Source organism: Centruroides vittatus, unplaced genomic scaffold, assembly GCF_030686945.1.
Source record: "Centruroides vittatus isolate TY-2023 unplaced genomic scaffold, ASM3068694v2 scaffold_1209, whole genome shotgun sequence".
In the NCBI taxonomy this organism is placed as follows: domain Eukaryota; kingdom Metazoa; phylum Arthropoda; class Arachnida; order Scorpiones; family Buthidae; genus Centruroides; species Centruroides vittatus.
In genome coordinates this window covers 1015360-1035016 of record NW_027122673.1, presented here as the reverse complement: position 1 = coordinate 1035016, position 19657 = coordinate 1015360, and the positions used below count along the sequence as shown (strand labels likewise).

The 19657-nt window shown below is 36.0% G+C and overlaps 1 protein-coding gene and 3 long non-coding RNA genes across 4 annotated transcripts in view; 3 read left to right on the top strand and 1 right to left on the bottom strand.

Moving 5' to 3' along the window:
- The window catches only part of LOC136986890 (uncharacterized), a 77844-nt gene extending 64101 nt beyond the window's left edge, over positions 1-13743 (top strand). The window contains exons 2-3 of the long non-coding RNA XR_010882551.1: positions 13010-13137; positions 13701-13743. This is a non-coding gene — a long non-coding RNA (uncharacterized lncRNA). The remainder of the gene's footprint in view (positions 1-13009; positions 13138-13700) is intronic.
- Positions 1-19657, bottom strand: part of LOC136986888 (uncharacterized) — a 199693-nt gene that overhangs the window by 79316 nt on the left and 100720 nt on the right. The window lies entirely within an intron of this gene.
- LOC136986868 (uncharacterized) lies at positions 4673-6059 on the top strand. The gene is made up of 3 exons (XR_010882545.1): positions 4673-4704; positions 5639-5694; positions 6048-6059. It is a non-coding gene; the product is annotated as an uncharacterized lncRNA (long non-coding RNA).
- LOC136986858 (uncharacterized) lies at positions 11034-11498 on the top strand. The gene is made up of 3 exons (XR_010882543.1): positions 11034-11082; positions 11167-11202; positions 11484-11498. It is a non-coding gene; the product is annotated as an uncharacterized lncRNA (long non-coding RNA).

The following is a 19657-nucleotide window of genomic DNA, read 5'->3' as shown; positions in this document are numbered from 1 at the left end:
TATGTTTTAAAGGAATTGAAATCGAGTTAAACGTTTTCCATGAATAATTATGCTTCTTTTTCCACATTTAGATCCGTGCAGAAAGTGTGTAAAATGGCCAAAGGAGGAGAATGCGAGTACGTTCAGTTCGAGTGAGGATCTCTTGGTTTCCATCTTGAGACAATCGAGAATAAGATCTGTTCTATAATTTGGTGGATTTTGTCCGAGTTGGCTTTGGGTAAGTGTCTATGGCAACTTTATTGTATTTTACACCAAACACAAGATATTTTGCGGTCTCGGTTTATAAATTAACACGTACAATACGCAATTAATGGCCGGACGAGGAAAACTGGAAATGCATTATATTTTGATGCGATTGAGATCGTACGTACAGAAAGCCCACGCTTTTAGGGTATCGGGCATACATAGCCTGTGTATTCTTGTTCTAGTACTCACATTAATACATCCTCGTGACACAGCGAAAGCAACAGTATAAATTAAATTATCCAGTAATCTTACGCGATTAACAATGGCATATTTGATACACGACACGTGGCAGTATGCAATTAATTTGTGCTTGTTGCCATGTAAGTGTAAGTTGGAAAGAAATAAAGTTATTAATGTAAAAATTAATTAAATAATTGAATATTTTATAGGAAAATCTTGATTATTTTCTTTTTATCTTCACAGAATTCGAAAGAAATTTAGAAATTCTGACAATTATCGATGACTTCTCCCGATTTTGACATACCGATTGAGTCATACCAATTTCGATTATGACTTCGAACTGGCCGTGTCTCCTTATTATTGTCTTTTAATAAATTTACATTTTTCCAAATTAAACTACACAAATACTGAATCTCGAATTACGTCTACCCTGGAATTTGACACCTGAATCGTGTCTTTACTGGAATTTGGACTCTCCCGAATTACGTCAACCCTCGAATTTGACACCTGAATCGTGTCTTTACTGGAATTTGGACTCTCCCGAATTACGTCTACCCTGGAATTTGACACCTGAATCGTGTCTTTACTGGAATTTGGACTCTCCCGAATTACGTCTACCCTCGAATTTGACACCTGAATCGTGTCTTTACTGGAATTTGGACTCTCCCGAATATCAACACACCTGAATTTCCTACAAGAAGACATTCTCTGCAATTCTTTGGTTTTGGTTAAGTTCTAGAATTTCTAAATTTTCGTATGACGATAGTTTGTCGAATGATATAAGTGTAATTATAAAGAATTGTCTCTGTAATAAAGTCTTTGGTTTGATTTGGCATCAAATTTTTTTCGCGTCACATGCAATTATTACCTTTTAAATTGTTTCAAACTGTTTTCAACCGGTTATTACGGTAATGAATCAAGATGTAATACGACTAAATTTAACTTTTCGAATTAACCATTGATTTTTACATCAGCTGATAGGAGAAACCCCTGAATTGCTGGCACGGCATTTGCTAATGTGTATATATCGTTCATTTTTACATTCGAATCAATGGAAACGTTTGGCTTTGTTCGGTGCCGCCGTTACACCCGTTCAACGGGCCCCGTGCCTAAAGGGGTCTCGCTCTTAGAGTTTAGTTTATAATTTTTCAAGCCTTTCGCCATAGTATCCCACAGGAAATGCGTAGAACCGCTATAGATCCATGTACCACGTTGATGCATTTATAGCACAGAAAATGGTAAAAATTCCTCATGTATTCAACCAAATCCAATGGGGAAAACTAGAACGTTTATTTGATTGCGAAGGAACGGATACGCGTACAAATAATCCCGAAACTAATTTCAATAGGAACTATTGTTTTAGCAATAATATATTAATTAAAGAATAATCTGTACTTTTTGAAGAGCAAAGTGCCATTTTTGGTTGCCTTCACTACATTTCTATATTAGGATTTTGTCTGAAGACAGTAAAAAACCATTCTGTATCATTTTCTAAGTACAGTCAAACCTGTTTTTATGCGGTGGATAGGGACCGCATTAAAAAAACCGCATAAAAAAATCGCACGAAACTTCACGAATGGCTGTAAAAAATAGTTTTCGCAACACAATTAAAAAAATATTTTTTTTATGCGGTCAACAGGGACCGCATAAAAAAAGTCTCACATAGAAAATAACTCAAAACCGTACGAAATAGAATTTATTGACAACAGATGTCAGCACTTGACTGCATCGTCTGGTCTATCGTCTGTTTTACATATTTTTGTCCAGGTGGTGTTTTGTTGACTTAAAAAGTAAATTATTTCATTTTTCGCATATTCATGCAATAATATTACTATAATAAGTGCATTTATGCTATTATAAGTTTATTTAGCTATAATAAGTTTATTTAGCTATAATAAGTCAACGTGAGACATGACGAATCGCACGAGACTAGTCGCCAACTATACCGCACAAAAAAAAATCGCACAAAAAAACCGCACAAATTAAAAATTCGCATTAAAAAAATCGCACAAATAAAAATCGCACATAGAAAGAGCGCATGAAAACAGGTTTGACTGTACTTTTCATCACTGGATTATTAAATGTACGAATGGGTCATCAATCCTTTCGCAACATACAACAGTACACACCTGCTATTAACATTAGCAGAAAAAGGAAATTTAATTAATAGACTTAAAAAACAATTCTGTGTACAAAGCCTCATTGTACTAGAATTGTCAGAATTTTGGATTTGGCTTTGGAACCAATATCCTCAATTAGCAACTACAGCCGTTAAATCTCAGTTCTCTTTTGGATAATCGTATCTTTGCGAATTTCTCGGTGCTTATGGAAATGAAATATAGCGGGAACGATTACAGATGGTACATGAGGGGTTACGTGTTTGTTTATCTAATTTAGAGTTTCGTTTTGACACAATTCTTTTTCAAAATCAATTGCATTCCTCTCACTAATAAAATTATCATCTGTATTACCTACATACATCCTTTATATATAGATAAAACAATGTTATTTTATTGTTACTATACTAAGAATTTATTTATTCTTATTCATACTGATAAAGTACATTTAATTTTGTCGGAATTTTTATTTGGTGTACCGTGAATAAATTCTCCTTGCCCAGTGTACCGTGAGGTTAAAAAGTTTGGCAGACATTGTTGAAAGGGAATTAGATTAAAGGGACAAGGCAACACGTGAACAATCTGCAATGTAAATAATCCCTACAGGAGACCTTTCAGGGACTTTCTATGAAAAATTTTAGTCAAGCCAAATTATCCTAGGACGACTTTCTATGGGAAATTGACCATAATTAGATGTTAGACACGAACAGAAACTCGTTTGTCAGGCACTAATGCTTAATCAACTACCAGTACGTAAATCTGGGCGAGGCCTAGGCCCATAATTTTCAATATAATTATACGGATTCATCACCAATTACAGAATATTCAAAATTACTGCGTATTTATGTCAGAACGATTATAATCAATTGTCTAGCACTTTCATTTATCTCCTTTCATTCTGCTACAGATAGTAGATTCCTAAAATTAAGCCTACAACTCTAGGATCCAGAATTATATTCGCGCGTGTAACCTTAGAAACTTTTCACGGACCACCGTCCTGCATATGTTGTCTTCATTTTAGCCTGGCTAAAACCGTTATGGGCAAGAAGAACGTGTCCAAATTGAGCCCGGATCGAGACTACAGACGATTCAATTTACCATTAATCCACCCATTCCTACAGACCAGATGAATCTTCTCTTTGTTACATCCTTTTTATAAATATTTTCGGATTCACTGAACTGTTTTCCATTAATAAAACGGAACTTGCGAGCCTGACACCATTGTTCAACTCAGTTATTCTCGCAAATGTCTGCGATGCGAGCGTTAAACGCAGCAAACGCTCGCACAAACTGGCATTCACCTTTGACATTCACTAAGACCCGTTAAGATCGAAAGTTATTTTAGTTTATTTTAGATTATCGATCTTTAACAATAACTAAATCCCGATTACGGGACTTCGACAGTTAACTTTAGTTGTATGTTTCTGCCGAATAACAATGATCCGAATTGCAACTCGGAATGGAAATCGCCATGTAAAACAAGAAGGCACTAGTTTAATTTCTGTAAAATTATAAATTGACGATTAAAATTCCTTAAAAATTATTCAGGAAATAGGAATTTATATTCAAATGAATAAATACGAAGATGACAAAATTTGCATATTGATGCAGTGGCATAAACCTTCGACAGCACTTTTATAAGTACGGGAGAGGCGATGTTTTATGTCACGTCAAAAGTTTTTAAGATATATTAGGAGCAGTTTTCGTGTTTTTATTTATAATTTTTAAAAAGTATTCTGTAAATTTCCTACAGTTCCCGTCATTTTCAAGAATTATCTTGGCTTTTTTAAATGATGGAATTGCAACCGATTGGAAATTCTGCAATTGATGGATGTAAGTATGCTGCAACTTGCACACGAGTGTCATTATGGTTACGTAATTATTTAATTCTCTCCAGGGGAAAATGAACGTTCCACGAGTTCTAACAATAGTTCTTCTGATGGCGAACTTTTTGTGTGTACAGTATGCGAATCGCAACCAGGTTATGATGAAGAAACTCGTGTCTGTCTATCATGTAAAGACTTTTTTAAACGAGCTGTAAGAGACTTTTACGATCCAATTTGTTCCGGCGAAACGGGTAATTGCTGTGACTTTCTAGAATGTGATTATTGTCTACTCAACAAATGTTTCAGAGCTGGATTGAGTCCTGAAGATGTTTATGGTATGTATCGATAGAACAATTTAACAGAACAATTATATGTTGTTGGTATAGTAAGAACCCTTTCGGGTTAATAAATAATAGAAACAGAAAATGCAATTGGAAAATAACTGAAATTTATTTTACTTTTCTGGCTGTCTTATATATAACGATTAATGTTAACTATGGTTCCAAGATGGCGGCTCGTCTGATTCCAACAAGGAAACAGTGGGGACGCACGTTCTAACCTAACCTATTCTAATACGTTTGTTGGTAATAATTATGGTAATTTAGAATAGGTTAGGTTAGGTTAGGTTAGACGTGCGTCCCACTGTTTACCTTCTTCTATTTGCTGGAATCAGAGACAAGCCGCCATCTTGGAACCATAGATAACATCAACCTATATAACAAAGTATGGCGATCGGTCAAAAAGTGGCATCTCCCAAGATTTTTATATTTTTCGATTCTTGGGACCTTAAAACGTCAAAGAAGGCGAAAATACGTAGGGGGGTTTCTCATGTACAGTATGTATGTATGTATGCATGTATGTATGCCTGTGTGTGTATGGCGTGAATTTTCTTCACCCTCTGTGAGGCTTAACAACTCCTGTGCCTTATTTGAAATTGTTTTAAATGTTGCCTGGAAAGTTAAGCAACTTGCCGCTAGAATTTTTTACTGTTTCTTTATTTTATTACAAAGGAAGTAATACTTAGTCCTGGTTCGTCTAATTCTTCACTTCATCTCGCTGGCAGTCTGCCATTTTCCTCGAATACGAGACGTAACAAATTGTTTTCTATTCGTCAAAACAGCGAAAAGCTCCAGTATTTCATACTGTACGTTTCAATAAATGGAAAGATCTAGACAGGAAATAACGTCAGCTTTCCGTTTCTATTTATTGGTGTAGCTTCCGGCGTTGTGGAAACAGCACTAGCCTTCATTTGTTTTTTTTTCTTTGCAGACGATACAGGTGATTACAACGACGCTATATTATTAAGATTATTACAAGAATTTCAGGTATGGTTTCTTTTGTTTTATCGCGTGATTTTAATTAATTAAAACATAATGTAATTTACGGAATAAAATGGTAAGTAAATTTAAGTTTGCTGCTTGTTTTTTAAGTCGATTCTTTTCTGGTTAATGTTACCTTAGGTGCCAAGATGGCGGCTCGTCTCTGATTCCAACAAGGAAACAGTGGGATAATAATTTGGTTGCTAGTAATTATGGTAACTTAGTGGGGTGACGTCAACTATCCTTGCTGAATAGAGTTACCGATACTAGCACCAAATTATTATCCCACTGTTTCCTTGTTGGAATCAGAGACGAGCCGCCATCTTGGCACCTAGGGTAACATTAACCTCTTTTCTTAGGGTAAAGAAACAGATGAAAGAACAAGATTTCTATGTATGTTAAGCGAATTTCCTAGTCGTAGACGTGACTTCTGCGATTGGCTTTCTTCCACTCCCGAATTTCAAAGATTAAGCGAAAACGTTCAAGTAATAACTGTTTTTTCTCCACGAATTTTAATTCCGAAATTTTCAGATTTCTGCACCTTTTTTTTTCTCGTCAATTTTCATAGATCATATCGAAAGACAGGTACAGCTTCAGGGGAATTATTATGGAAATAGTCGAACGATCGCTGAACGTGCACATGGTCCTTAAATTCGATACATTCTATTGGAATCCTTGGAAATATCACTTAAATCCTGTCACAGAGTTAATGGGCAATATCTTAATGTTGACGCTGGGACTGGACCATTATTGTGATTATATGCATCAATTTTATAAGATAAAACTGAAACTAGTTCTAAAAGACTGTAAGTAATTCTTGATATTTCCAGTTTTTGGATTCCTTAGATAATTTTTGTGCATTCCCTTTAGATGTCGACGTTTGTTTAAGCGGTATCGATGAAAATGTATTATCCTCGTTAATGGGTACATTAAATGAAATAGAAATAAGCATGAAAAAACTGCTGAGCCAGTATAAACGTGAACAATGGCTTTTGAAAGTAAGAATTATATATATATAATACATAATTTTTTTTACTCTCTCCTCGAAACAGAGAATAGTTAACACGTTTTAGCCTTAAAGTCTTCAACTCGGGTCTCTCTGTTGAAATTCTACACACATGGGCAGCGTCGTAACTAGTCTTTTACGCGTCCGGTGCAAGCTTCTGTAACTACTATGATATAAAACTTGGTCCAGGTCATTTCTGCGCCCCTCGAGATCTGCGCCCTGTGCCCGAGCACCGCTGGCACCGCCCTAGTTACGGCACTGCACGTAGGTCACAATTCTGAAAATAATCTGTCCATTAATTTCTCGTACCTGTCTGCTTCTATTGAATTAATCACTCGTGACCTGTCCTAATTACGAGGCAAAATCAGAACTTCAGTTATTTTTGTCCAGAAACTCGAAAAATGCGTTAACGTATTCTTGCCCGAAAGCCTTCAATTGATTTTTAATGTCTCGACTATAATATGAAAACGACTTTTATGGTCAGAAAATATTCATATATATTGCTTAATTTTCCATCCTTTTTAACCTTTTACCTGCTAACTTTAACCTTTCCCCCCCTTCTACCTCGAATTTACAGCACAATGCTTGGTATTGAGCAAGATTTCACTTGATGTCCAGAAATACTGCAATAAAAACATTTTAACGTTTTTTGACAGGTAAGATTTTGCCTTTTGTTTTCGTTTATTAATTCTTTTAATCTAAACGTAATGAAATTTTTTTCAGGTTTTTACATGCCTGTCGCTGTTTTTTTTTTTTTCGTATTAGCTTGTGTGCCTTTTTGCCAGCAGGATTTAGTAACTTTAACTATATTCACTTGTAACCGTGTGTTTTGATTTTGTATAAAATAAATCTTTAAGGACTTTAGATACTATTTTTTTAATTTTATCTGAAAAATAAAATTGAAATTTATATGTGGTGAGTTGTTTTCGTTTTGAGTATTTTTACTTCTGTCTGCGTACCTAACGTAAGTTTACAGGGTGACTCAAAATAGATCATTTCGGAACAAAGATTAATGGAAGAGAATAGATACTTCAGAAACATTTCTTAGTACAGAGTATGCCGTTGATGAATTTCGCACCGACAACTTGTTTCTTGAAGATAACACGAAGTGGATACAATCTCCTCCACACAGACATTCCTACACCCTCTTGGACACTGCCAGATTTAACAATGGGAGGCCCTGGGCACAAATACGGTGGTTTCCCTTTAAGATTAGGCAAATTTGATGATTTAGAAAGTCTACACAAAATACTGTACTTTCAATTAGATTTCAACTAGGAAGTTGTAAATTTCATTTAAAAATAAGGTTATTGTAAACGTACATATATTTTATTGTGTAAAACTAATTATTTTAAATTAACTTAAAATTCCCGAAATTTTCCGATGTTTCGTAGGTTTTTCCCCGGGTTTGGTTTTCTCTGCCTGCGGCCCTCATGATTAGGCCACGCTAGGCTGTCGCGGTAATAGAAAAAAAAAATTGTTTAAACATTTAGTTTTGTGGGGGCCCTGGGCACAAGCCCCAAATGCCCTTATGTAAATCCGGCCCTGCTCTTGGAGACATTTTTCATGCCTCGACTTAACGTTTCAACAAGAATCCCGGCGATTTTTCTCGTATCCTTGCTTTCGGTTCTGCAAAGGTAGCGGGTCGAGTAAAGTAAATTTTGCTCTTAAGGTGACTCGGAAGAGAAAATCGCGTGCTGTAAGGCCGAAATCTCGGAGACTATGAAATATTACTCGATTTACGTGCCAATGTGTTAATTGCATGTACTGATGGAACACGGCCTATATTGAAATGTCGAAGAAATTCTCTACAGGAGGCCTCCACCTTTCAATTCTTGTAATACCGTATGGGCAACACTCCATTGCACCACGATAAAACCCTGTTAATACCACATTACTATTTATGGCAAGGTAGTGTTAACAGGATGTTATTGTCATTCAGCGCCACGGCTGCACAACACGTTTAAAAATTTCCCGTTCGATTGAGTCATCCCATACGAGGAAAGCTTTAAAATAAAAATCTGGCTGTGCAAATATTTCAAAGTGTGAATTCATGAGTTTAGTGGTAGCTGGAAACACCCACGTTGGTCAGGAGTAGATGTGGGAAATCCAGTTCCATTTCTGGTACTGGAACTATTTGAACGGTTTTTCGGAACCGTTATGTTCCATCTGTTGGACTAAACCAGGGAAACGAATCTATGGCACACGCGCCCAAAGTAGCTTGGTTTATTCGTACACGGCAACACGATATACGGGCGATCTGCCGAGGAATGGATATCTTCTTGGAGATCTTTTATAAACTGGCCCCTGTTTAGGTGTTTCTAGCATAAAAAAAACTCCTGGAAAACTCCACGTGGCAGGTTCGTTTGCATAGCGCGAACCCATGACCGGCCTTCAATGGTTTTATCCACTCGGGCACTGGTGGTCGCGCCCAAAATAGCACGTCGGGAGAAATCTCTGGCACATAAATTCACCAAATTGCAGAATACTTTAATACAATATTTGCTCTTGTCTTTTTTCAGTCATCCTTTTGGTTTATCACTTAATCACTCATCACCCTTTTTCAATCAGCTTCACATCTATTCTAATAAAAGCCTGTTCATTTCATTTCTTTGAATGTCGTTACTCGAAATCTAAAACTTCGGCCTGCATAAACATTTTTAATGGTAAGTGTGATTATATATGCCACGCGGATTCGAAAAGCTTTGCCATCTTGGACCAGACAGTTTCTCTTCTGTTTTATATACATAATAAAATGTTTGTGTATGTTCTAAGCTTTTTGCCCGATCAGCACTAAATTTTTCATTCTTATTCTCTGGGTCCCCAAAGAAAGTGTGACTTACCATGACACCAAATATGATTAAAAGCTGTAAGGCTTATATTATACTTACTTTATACAATAACCCGCGCGGTTGTCTCTCTAGACAATGCAAGGATCTAGACTAGCGAAGAATCAGGAGGCCCTTTCTAAATAGAAAGAATCTAGCAGCGTAATACAGCTTAAAACGCCACCACAAGATACTGAATATTGTAAAGGGATTGAATTGAAAGAACAAGGCAACACTTAGACAATCTGCAATGGAAAGACTTCCTATGGGAAACCTTCAAAGTACTTTCTGTGGGAAAATTTAATCGAGACAAATCATCCTAGGACGACTTTCTATGGGAAATTGGGCATACTTAGATGTTAGACAGACACTCGTTTGTCAGGCACGAATGCTTAATCAACTATCAGTACGTAAATCTGGGCGAGGCCTAGGCCCATAATTTTCAATATAATTATACGGATTCATCACCAATTACAGAATATTCAAAATTACTGCGTATTTATGTCAGAACGATTATAATCAATTGTCTAGCACTTCCATTTATCTCCTTTCATTCCGCTACAGATAATAGATTCCTGAAATTAAGCCTACAACTCTACGATCCAGAATTATATTCGCGCGTGTAACCTTAGAAACTTTTCACGGACCACCGTCCTGCATATGTTGTCTTCATTTTAGGCCTGGCTAAAACCGTTATGGGCAAGAAGAACGTGTCCAAATTGAGCCCGGATCGAGACTACAGACGATTCAATTTACCATTAATCCACCCATTCCTACAGACCAGATGAATCTTCTCTTTGTTACATCCTTTTTATAAATATTTTCGGATTCACTGAACTGTTTTCCATTAATAAAACGGAACTTGCGAGCCTGACACCATTGTTCAACTCAGTTATTCTCGCAAATGTCTGCGATGCGAGCGTTAAACGCAGCAAACGCTCGCACAAACTGGCATTCACCTTTGACATTCACTAAGACCCGTTAAGATCGAAAGTTATTTTAGTTTATTTTAGATTATCGATCTTTAACAATAACTAAATCCCGATTACGGGACTTCGACAGTTAACTTTAGTTGTATGTTTCTGCCGAATAACAATGATCCGAATTGCAACTCGGAATGGAAATCGCCATGTAAAACAAGAAGGCACTAGTTTAATTTCTGTAAAATTATAAATTGACGATTAAAATTCCTTAAAAATTATTCAGGAAATAGGAATTTATATTCAAATTAATAAATACGAAGATGACAAAATTTGCATATTGATGCAGTGGCATAAACCTTCAAGAGCACTTTATAAATGTGGAAGAAGAGATGATGTTTTACATCACCTCAAACGTCTTTAACTTATATTTAGGAGCAGTTCTTATTTATATTTTTAAATTACTTGGTAAGTTTTAGTTAAAAACATTTAATTAACTTTTTAAAATACAGATATTTCGCCAAGATTCTTAGATTTCTAATTTTAAAACGGGCATTTTGTAAATTTTCAAGAATTGCCTCCATCTTTCTTTTAATTATGAAAGCTAATTCAGAAATCGAAGTCATTACAATCGACAGTTGTAAGTATGCTGTAACTTGTCACGAATGTAAGACATTTTCTAAATTTTCAAGAATAACCTTTATCTTTGTTTTAATTATTGAAGCGGATTCAGAAATCGAAGTTATTACAATTGATAGTTGTAAGTATAATTTGGTTAATGTTACTTATGGTGTCAAAATGGCGGCTCGTCTCTGATTCGAGGAAACGAAAGAAAACGATGGGGACCCACGTTTTAACCTAACCTATTCTAATAAGTTACCATAATTATTACCAACAAAATTATTACAATAGGTTAGGTTAGGTTAGAACGTGGATCCCCACTGTTTTCTTTCTTTCTTCTGTTCCCTCGAATCAGAGACGAGCCGCCATTTTGGCATCCATAGGTAACATTAACGAATAATTTAATTTATTTCTTCCCAGCTGAAAACGAACCATCCACGAGTTCTGGAAGTACTCTTTCTGAAAGCGCATCTATCATGGTATGTTCGGTATGTATGCAGGAAGTACCGAACACTAGAGAGATTGCCTGTGAAGCGTGCAAGACGTATTTTCGGCACTCCGTAAGAGTCTTCTACGATCCAGTTTGTTACTTCGGCACCGGTATCTGTTATACCAACGAAGATATTCGACGTTGCGAATATTGTCGACTCGACCAATGTTACAGGATCGAAATGGACATGAAAAGTGCATTTGGTATGAAAGCATTTTATATTGTTAATTGTAGTAAGAACTTTTTCGCGTTACCAAAAGTGATCAGAAACAGAAAATGCGAATGGAAGAAATGAATTTTGCTTCCTCGATTCACCAGAATTCTGATGGTGCTTGTAAAGCTGTTTTTCCACGTTACCAGAAAACAGACTTCTAGATTACAATTATTGTTTTTATTTTCGTAACACTAGAATATCGCGAGCAGAATTAAGTCGTTTGTACTGGATTGCCTTTTTGTTCTCTCTGTAATTGTTATGAGTAAGCATAAAATTGCTTTAGAGAACCAATCGTACAGGAACACAGTTAAAATGGAAATACAGCCTTTTATTCCAGCGTTCCTCGGAAACCAATGAGCCTATATTTCCATCTTTTGTGTTCCTGTATGATTTCGTTCTCTCCAAGCAATTTTATGCTTACTCACAACGGACTTTTAAATCCCTCTTTTTTTTTCTTATTTGTCTGTTTGCAGATGATATAGATGATTACAACGATGCATTAGAATCAAGAATAAATGCACCATTCCAGGTAAAATGTCGTTAATCTTCTCTGCATGGTTTTAATTAATTTAAATTAACATTTAATTCATGGAATAAATGCTTTTCTGCTTTCGGTTAATGTTACCCTCGATGCCAAGATAGCGGCTCAGAGACGAGCCGCCATCTTGGCATCAAGGGTCTTAAAAGAATAACCCTGCTTTCATTTTAATTAGGATATAGAAACGGATGAAAGAATCAGATTTAATCTTCTAAGGAAGGAATTACAAAGCCGTGAACGTGACTTTCATAACTGGCTTTCTTCGTCTGCCGATTTTCAAAGATTAAACGAAAACGTTCAAGTAATAAGTGTTTCTCCTCCCATAATTTTGTAAGATTTCTGCATCTTCTTCTCTGACGTTTCCTCTACCTCTTCGACAGATGATATCAAAAGATAGATACCGCTTCAGAGGGATTATAATGGAAATAGTCGAGAGATCGTTGAACGTGCACTTTGTGCTGAGATTAGAGAGATGCTTTTGGGATCCTTTCAAATATAGCTTGAATTCCGTCACAGAGTTAGTGGGCGCCATCTTAAACCTGACCCTGAGAATTATTCATTATTGTAATTCCAGAGAAGAATTTTATAATTCTAGAGACCAATTTTATATCATAAAATTGAAATTAACTCTAAAACAATGTAAGTAATGCTCGAAATTTACCATTGTTTATGGATTTCTTACATAATTTAATGCATTCCCATAGATGTCGACGTACGGTTTCGTGGTGTCGATGGAATTAGCTTGATGTCGTTTTCGGAAATGTTAGACGAAATAGAACAAAAAACGAAGAAACTGTTGAGCGAGTATAAACGCGAAGAATGGATTTCGAACGTAAGAATTCTTTTGTCTTTATTGTTTTATCTTTACTCATTCCTCTCTGCCTCGAACTTGAGAACAATTGGAGAGGGGACGTGTTAACGCAGTTCCTTTGTTGAATTTCTATGTGATATCCGGGCTGGTGACCTATAATTTTGTGTAGACTGGCCTATGAATCCTTAATCACTTGTGACTTGTTCTAATTACGGGGCAAACTCGGAACTTTGTAGTGATTCTTACCCCAGATCTTCAGTTGAGTTAGTCAGATCTCTCAACAATAACATGGGATTAGAAGTTTCGGTTAACGTTACCTATGGTTCCAAGATGGCGGCTCGTCTCTGATTTTATCAAGGAAACAGTGGGGATGCACGTTTTAACCTAACCTGTTTTATTAAAACAGGTTAGGTTAGAACGTGCATCCCCACTGTTTCCCTTCTTCTATTTGCTGGAATGAGAGACGAGCCGCCATCTTGGAACCATAGGTAGCATTAACCGAAGTTTCCACTTTCAAATATTTTTATGTTGGCATTTATTTCTTCTTATGTATGCATTATTCTTTTTATTATTAATTTTTACAGTACAATTGGTTACTTCTGCATGCTGATGGCCCTCTGGATTAGGCTCTATTGATTATTTCTCTTAAGGAATTTTCTAACCGGTAAGATTTTGATTCGATTTAAATGTAAGCGTGTGTTTTGCTTTACTGTCGTGTATAAGATTTTTGTATTTTTTTTAGGTAAAATACAATAAAATGGACTGTCACGTTTCCAATCTAAACGAAATGGTATTGTCGTTGGCGTTTAGATCCAGCTGTAATAATTTTAAATTAAAAGGACAAAGGCTAAAATTCCTTTTTTTGGCTTTTCTGGACCGATTAGGAATCGGTTTAGTTGAAGACACCAGCTAAATAGTTAATCGTGTGATGAATTCATCACACGTATGTTACAATGAACACCGGACCATACTTGTTAAAGTGTTCTTTTCTAGGAATAAAATTGTATAAAATTAAATGCCACTAAGTAAGCATCTCTCCCGATATTACGGTATAAATACGAAGTGCTTATTTTATTTTGGCCACACTCTCGTAAAACGAAATTAATGCACCTCTGCAAGCGGTCTTCGTCAGGGGCAAACTGGCCCTAAAATTTTTGTGTGGAAAAAATTATTACCGGCCCAGCCCATAGAAAAAAAATACATTTTTTTTTTATTTATTGATATTTAAATACAGTAGAGCATCGATTATCCGACTTATCGGTTAACCGACCGCGTTCTAGTCGGCAAATTCAAATGTCCGCTAGTGATGTGGCGCTACAATATTTGGTTACGTCTTGGCTACTTTAATATTATTTTTGTTAAATTTTTGCATGTTTTAGCTGGCAGCACTGGTTCGACCATGAAAGAGATGCTAGTATATTAAACCAGGCCTAATACGCTATACTAATAATGTATTTTTTCATACTTTTCGGCTTATCCGACCAACCCCAGTCCCCAATTAAGTCGGATAATCGATGCTCTACTGTATATTCAAAATATAACATTGACAAAAATTACAATAAACACAAGTTTATTCATTCAAACATCAGAATCTATTTCGTTTAAAATATTCTTCTCCGCTGACATTAACACGAAGGCTTCCAGATTTTCTTGTCTGATACTTGATCTTAGTTTGCTTTTAATGAGTTTTAACACAGAAAAGCTCTGTGTCACAGGACACTTGTGTTACAGACATAGATAGTAAATATTTGTACGGTTGGTCCGTAGTTTCTCCACTGTCCATTTGCTTTCTTTTGCGTATTCTAATATCCGGTAGTGTATGTTCAACTCCGACATCACACTGCATTTCATCCAGTTTATTATTAACATAATTTACAAACACATCGGCAGAGTTCTTTACAACGTTAAATTTTCGCGATATACCCTTTAATAATTTGATTGCATTCGTAACCATACGATGAGCTTTGATGAAATCTATGCTTCTTTCATGCAAATAATTTGAAATCGGTGTTGTAATATCAAATATTTGTAAGAAAAGTTCAGTTGTTAAAACTATTTCGTATTTTATTAAGGAATCTAGAAAAGATTTTGCTTTTATTCGTACGTTTGATTGAATGTTTATTGATGTAGCAAAATACTGTAATGTTAATATTAATTCAACATATAAGCCATCTTTAGAATTAGCAAAATTACCAAACACTTTCTTCCTTGGCCCACCATCGCGTTTCTCCTATCGTATTTAATTTTTTACGCCTAGTATCTTTACTAAAAGAAATCCACACATTCGTTCGAATGAAAATTGCTCTTAAATGTAATAGACTAAATAATAAAGCTACAGCAATTGTAGCACCATACGTGAACACGCTCTGGGATAGCTTCTAGCGTGTGAGCAGAAAACCCCCGCATATTACTAGCACCATCGGTAGAATTTCCGATACATTCGGTAATGTCCTAATTGTTTTTTCCTAATATATCTATTACAATATTGTAAAAAGCTTCACCCGTTGATGATTCCACAATGGCGATGGCTAAAAGTCTCTCATTTTATTTCTTTATTTTTCTCTTTCTCAAATTTGTTTCGATCAGTTTGAGCATTATCGATGTTGCAGATATAGGCCTATTATTTTCAATTTCTCGAGTACTAATATCTTTATTTATATTTCCCCATTGATTCGCATCGTCGTTGTTAGACATATTTTCAGACTGGCATTTTAATTTTTTATTAAACGTTTGTTGTATACTGTAGCCCTGTCCGGCTACTAACTCCAAATCGTGTTTTCTTTTTAGTCTCGACTTTTCTTGACCTCCCTTTGCTTCTTTTTTCTCACGCTGTGGTTCCATTCTGCAAATTAAAAATTATAAGGGATCGAACCGAAACCATTTATATACCAAATATATTTTCATTAACAGTACAACTTGTTACATATATATATATATATATATATAGCTTCTGTATATCTGATATATTTATCAAATATATTTCATCGATCTTATAACGATTATATCGAGCTTTTATTGTACAAAACCACGTGTGAACCTCAACGTCAGTTCAGCATTGAAAGTAATGCGAAGTTGAAACATTCTCATAAGTGGATTTTGTATTTATTACTGTCCAGTTCTAATTCTATTTCCGTAAAATTTCAAATATTTAACATACCTTTTTCTATAATTCGAATAAACCACTGTAGATTAATAGTAAAAATTTGCAAAAAACCAAAAAAGTGAATGCAACGATACAAAGCGGTGGCAAAACTTTACAGCTCTATATCAAATGTGCAGTGAAGAGGGGTTAAATTACCCGATAGTCCTTGCAATTACGGTAACCCCTTGGGTTGGTTTATTTTTGCATCTTTAAGGGGTGGTAGAATTGTTTACGAATGTATATGTACAGTACATATACTCCCTTGGGCTTCATTTAGTCTTGAAAATGGGTCGAGCGCCTACGAAAGTATACGTGCATTTGTAAACAATTCTATCATCGTTAAAGACACAAAAATAAACCAATCCAAGGGCTACAAATGAAATTTTTGAAATAAAACTGAACAAAAAAGTATATTATGTACAGTACATATTCAGAAAAACGGCCCATGTGGAATTTTCCACATGGCCAGTCCGCCCCTGGTCTTCGTTAAACCGAAATGCTTAATTTTCGTAGGTCGTTCCGCCCTGGCTCCATACGGTAAGATGGCGACACGAATTCTTCAATGATAATCACGTGTGAATTTTTCTCCCCCTTTTCGGATTCGAAGACGTATTCTTTGCCGTTATATCCAGATTTGACTCACATTGAAAGGGAAATGACAACCATACGTAGAATTTCCACCACAATAGAACAAATAACAAACCACTTGCACAAAACTTTACGTTCTTAAATCAATAAAGATTACGGTTCGGCCTTGTGGTAATCCTAATCAAGATCAATCGCATCTCGTCACCTTTGCTGCAAACTTTCAATCCATTGTGCAAAGAATGGCCTCGAAGAGAGCCTCGAGCATAGGTTATTGTTATTGAACTGTATATGGCAATATGGTTCTGCGGGGCGTGAAATACACGGGAGCCAGTTATTTGCCACTAAATCTGGGCTTTGAGGTGGATAGAACCTCCCAGACCGTCTTCTCTAAGGTTATCTTTGCACTATGTGTTGGCGCGTCGTTATAGTGGTATCGGACTTTGTCAACTTTTGTAGTGTGCGGGAACACCCGAGTTATGGTGCGAATTCTCGGGCGACAATCCACGTTTTGACACCAATCAGTTGCAGAAAAACGTTGTCGTCAATGGCGTAATTGCTACCCAAACGGGGATGGTCTTAAAGCGGAAATCTCCATCCTTAAATTTCTTCAACCGATTGTAATGGGTCGGCCTCGCAGACAAGATCGCGAGCCTTCGTTGCACCGTGGCCACATTCTAAGCGATAGAGCAACTGTACACAAATATTTTCTTTCTATTGTCAGACATAGAAGTATCGGCAATTTCCAAAGAAATAAGTGATGAAACTCCCTGGTATTACTGCACTTGCATACCTATCAGTGGCGTAGCTACATATTCAGCGCCACGGAGCAAGTAAAATCGGTGCGCCCCTTTGTTTCTCGAAAGAGGTCTCGCGAAATTTATTTTGAACATTTACTTTAAAAACATATATAATTATTTCGATTTAAAACCTTACTTAATAACAATTTGTTGATTTCAAATGCCTTGAATTTCTTGATGTGATGGCTGGGTTGTGAGGATTAGGACCCAACAACCAATCCAGGACGGATCGCCCTTCAAAAAATTCTTGGTACAGACCACCGACCAAAAACTACTGGAGTTTTTCAACTCAACCAGTTTCATTCGCGAATTTCCCTAGCGTTGCAAACTTGCCATTCTGGTGAACTGGTGGACCTCGGGTGGGTGAGAAACCCAGGAACTTCTAATGGGCAATCTGTTCCGGAAATGTTAGGTCCGTTCCTCATTATTCTGCCGACCCCGTGATAGGTATAATTAGTGTCATAGATAGAGACGAAACTGAAAATAATTCAGATTACAATTGAGTGCAAACTTCTCACGAGAAAAAGGAGCGAGCTAATATGATAAGTCTCGTTTATTTTTCAATTTCAGAAAATTTTTTAAAAATTAGCTGAAATTCCCTACATCAAATTAATGGCAGATTCCTTTATTGGGCTATTAAGGATAAATTACTACTAAGCAATTTGGCAGGAAGCAGTCCACCATCTCTTGTTAAATATAATAATTATAATTATAGAATATTCTAGAAGAAATAGGTCTGGAACGGGACACGAACCTGCAACTCCCGCTTAGTGCAAATGCGTTGCTTTCTCGATTGTTACAGAACATAACAGAGAAAGTATGGTAATCAATCAATTTTTTACTCATTTTTTATTGCATTTTTCAATGTTTTTAGACATTTCGGGAACCCACGACTTAAAAAAACCCTTGACAAACTCCTGTGTTTAGATGGTTGGTGGGTTGTATCCAAGTCCAACTTCCTAATAGTTCCCTCAAACTCCAGGTGGAGGGCCAGGAAAGTCGAGCAAAAGCCCTTCCTTGTCCGCTTTTTTTTCTTAGTGAAAACTATATAACTTTTGTTAGAATCTGTTTGTCTTTAAAATATTTAAACAAATATATACATATGAAGCATATGGGAAACCCACAGCCTGCTGAATGCATGGCCTTTTTTTTCAGCTTTTCATGTATACCATGGTTATCAATTTACAATTTAATAAAACTTAAATTACAAAAAAATTTAAAGTGGCAAAGCTTCTTGATCTACCTGTTAAATTTCGGTTCTCAAAAACCACCAACAAGGTGGTTTCTCGGGAGCACATTCACAAACAATTCTCTTGAATAATGCAAGATTAAAAAATGGCTTGTATTGAAAATCTCCCACATAAATCATGCTATTAATTCCGGCACTGCTGTTTCGCTATTATAATCGTTTCATTAAAGCAGTAGTTCTCGACCCATGTTCCATGAAACACCAGTTCCACAAACTTGTCCGAATGTTCCACTATAAAAAAAAAATTTCAAAAATGTTTTTTAGCAAATTTATTTTATTAATTTATCACTTCACTGTTTTGTGAGAATGGTAAACATGGAATTGCTTATCTATTTTTGAATATATTGATGCTAATGCTCTGCCGAATGGTGTTCCACAACCTCGGAAAAGTCGAGAACCACAGCATTAATGTCTTGTTTGGGATGGAGCACTAGTGCACCCTAAACTGCCCTGAGAGTTGGTGCTTGTCAAGGAATTTACTGTTTTCTCATCACGGCAAAACCTGAACATGCACCAATTTTAGGGTGACATGAAAAATTTAGTGCAGGGCACACTGGTGATCCATTCTAAATGTTATCTGTCAAATAAAATAAAAAATTTAGCTCAAACTATCATTCAACATGTAACCTGCAAACATTTTATTTTTCCTTGTATAGAATAAATGGCTAGTCATCACTAATGTGGTATATAACCTAAACAATTCATGTACTGCACTTTCAAATGGGTCCAAAATATCCAAAATTCTACCAGCAATGGTTCATTTAT